Genomic DNA, 3,503 nt, shown 5'->3' on the forward strand with positions numbered 1-3,503 from the left:
GTGTGTGTGTGTGTGTGTGTGTGTGTGTGTGTGTGTGTGTAAAGACATTTCTACAGTGTATTGTATTTCTTTCAGTGTTTAAATTGTAACGACTGTTTTGATGTTGGGTGCCCGTTTACATCAGAGAAAGTGACTTCAGTTAGACTTAGCTTTTGGATTAACTTAGGTAAATTTACATTTAACTTGTTTATAAATGATTGATGTTTTCTGTTTTTAATTAACAAATTATGATCAAAAAATATCAGTGTAGATTTAATTGATATAGCACCTTAAAAAACACTTGAGGTTGAGCAGACTGCTTTGATATTGCTTCATCGTTAAATGACACTGAAAACGTATTTTAATAAATAATTAAAACATAACAAAACACACAAAACTTCATTAAAATCTTATGGTCTATTTGAATCAAAATCCAAAGAAAAAAGATAAGTATTCAGCAGAGATTTAATTATTTCGGTTGTCTTTGCAGTGTGTATATGAAAGGGTGAGCTTTCCTATTAATTTGGGACAACAGTAGGATTAAGTTTAAGTTATTTACACTTAAAATGTAGGTATAAATTTAAAATTCACATGTTACATAATTGTTGGAGATAATAAAATCAAGAAAGGTTATTAGCTGAGTTCACCTGACATCATATTTCAGCTAATGCCACAGCCGCTGGTGCTCAAGTTGATCCAGAAACTTGGAAGTTCATCCTGCGTTAAACAAGTGGGCCATCCTGGAGGTCAGAGTGGGCTGTGATACAGACAGCGGCCACCAGGAGGAGTAAACAAACCAGAAAACACAAGCAGCATCTCAACAAACAGCAACAAACATCCCTGCACTCCAGTGGCATGATCCCACCAACAGGGTGGGCCAGAGAGTGCAAACCAAACAWGTGAGCTGTTTGTGCCTCTTGTGAAGACATATAAAAACAGGTGGATGAACATTCTAACACTACGGAGCTGCAGTAGGGGAAAAAAGTTCTGTGACTTTATTTTTTTAACAAATACATTCCAATTTTCCCACTTCCTCTGCACCCAGGTGTGTGTTTTGCAGGTGTTCCGTATGCCCTGCAGCTCATCTTTAAACCTTAACGGCACTATGGGTGTGTTGCCACGAGGAGAGAAAAAAATGGAAAGTGCTTGAGTGTTTTTTTTTTTATTTTTTGGAAAGTTGAAACTTTGTWTAATCTTGTGCTTTTAGTGAACTTCTCTGTAATTCCACTGGGAGGAAACTCACTCTTGACGCTTAAATCCCTGTGACATTTGGTTTTTGGAGAGCCCCCTTCCCAAAGCCTCCTATATAGCCGCWAGCATACAGACACACATACACGCACACACACACACACTCACTGGCATATACACTTCATGAATACTGAGCAGAAACTTAGTATAATATTCTTGTACAAGGTGAGCCAGGGTGCAGAGCAACACAAAAGGGTTATTTTTGGCACAGTAAGGAGGTTTTTGGCACAAACGTGAGGCTTGAACATTTTTCTTAATCCTCATCTGGACAGACTGGCTGTGTGCATATTAGGGCACTGTGTGTTTGTTTGTTTGAAGGGAGATCTACACCAGTTCCTATCCCTATGCATGAACTTGCAATGCTAAAATCAATATGCATGTTTGCCCTCTAGTAAGGGGAGCAGAGGGTGTGAACGGCTGCAAGTCTCAACAGCATGAAGAGCACTGAGGTCCAGGCAGACCTTATGAGTCATAAAACAAAGTCACTCAGGGCCTTTTCGGTTCGCTCACTTTGTCGTCTCACTTCCTCTCTCCCCCTCTTCGCTTCCATGTCTGTGGCTGAATTAGTGGGCTATACTCCAAACAGCATTCTGACTCATTGAAAACAACACAACACATTGATCTGCTGCAGCGTGCGGGTTATTCCTGCCATCTTGGGTGGTGGGGGTTCAAAGTTCATTAAATCAGCTATTTTTATTTTTATGTTTCCAAGGACTTAATATGTTTTCATTCTGTTTGCTTTCAGACATTTACGACMCTAAACCTAACAGATAACATTCATATTGTGAGTCAGGAGAGGTAGCTTGGTGATCCGTGCCGCTGAGACTGCGATTCAAGCCCAGGTTCTGTCAAGAAGAGTATTTTTGCTCAGTGAGGTGACCCCCAAAGAAGGCAGCAGTCACAACAACAACATTGATACTGTGAAGGACAAAAATGAAGAGTTTTGCTTTTAAACTAAACCTTTTGCACACGAGCCATGTTACTGTCCACCATATGGACACAAAACAATACTTACTACTAATACTAATCAACATCATGAGTGAGAGGTACTTCCTGGTGTGTGAARTGTGACTATTGTGCTGCTCTGCTAACCCAATGAACAGTGCTGATACAACGCATTAAGAGTTGATTTTATCTTTAGGTTACAGTGCAGAACTCTGTGGTCTCTGACTCACACTGAGGAAAAAGAAAAACATGATAGTATTATACAATAAACTGTACTTTTTAAAGAAAATGTAGCGTAACATCAACTCCATAAAAATAACAGAGTTGCAAAAATAAATTATTTTAAACTGATTTACTTGTTTTATGTCTTTGTTTTATAGTAAATATAATTACCCAGAATAATAGAGTAACTTCTTTTGGAGTAGTTAACACTTGAACATGTTAAACGAACATTTGTTTTTTTTTTTGTTCAGGGATCAGTGTTAACTATTTTATCCCACAGTGTTAATTTAACTCTGTTTTGTGAGTTAAAAAAGAACTTTAATGCAGTGTTAAAAATGTAACTATTTTGATATTTAACTCTGAAGAGTGTAGACCTATATAAACCCTGAAAAAGTGTTAAAATCAACTGCAATTTTTTGCAGTGTCCACTACTACTACTACTACTACTACTACTACTACTAATAATAATAATAATAATAATAATAATAATAATAACAAAACTCTGAAAGTTGAATGAGAGTGGTCTTTGACTCAAATGCTTGTAAAGGGTCTCTGTAAATCATGTGCCTTCTGTTTCCTGTACTTTTTCTTCTTTATGGTTATGGGGCCTTGCTGTCAACAGACTGAAGTTAGGGGCCTACAACAGAAACAGACAAGCACATTTACACCTACTACACATTTAGAGTAACACATCCCAAAGGTGGGGTTGGGGCCCCACTCTGGGTCATRAAGTGAAGGTCCTCAGATAATCTCCAGATGTCAATTTACATTTAGGAATTTATCACCAATGACTTGTTATCTCTAGAATTGTCAYAAGGATTAAAACAGTAGGACAGTTTGGGTTGTCATGTTCTTGTTTAGTATAGATATCAGCAAAGTGTGTAGATTTAAATTGTAGTAGATTTGGATAGCAAGTCTTTGTCAGAATCATTTTATGTGTATGTACCCAAAAAGCTTGAAAACCGCTGATTTAGTGGGTTTAATCTGCTTTACATGCATGATTTTAGGGGAAATTAATTGAACGAATGAAATGTTTGGAGACAAAAAATAACACGCAAATGCCACACCAAGGAAGTAAGAGAAAACTCAGAGAAGTAATATATATATAT

This window comes from Austrofundulus limnaeus, unplaced genomic scaffold, assembly GCF_001266775.1.
Source record: "Austrofundulus limnaeus strain Quisiro unplaced genomic scaffold, Austrofundulus_limnaeus-1.0 Scaffold11, whole genome shotgun sequence".
In the NCBI taxonomy this organism is placed as follows: domain Eukaryota; kingdom Metazoa; phylum Chordata; class Actinopteri; order Cyprinodontiformes; family Rivulidae; genus Austrofundulus; species Austrofundulus limnaeus.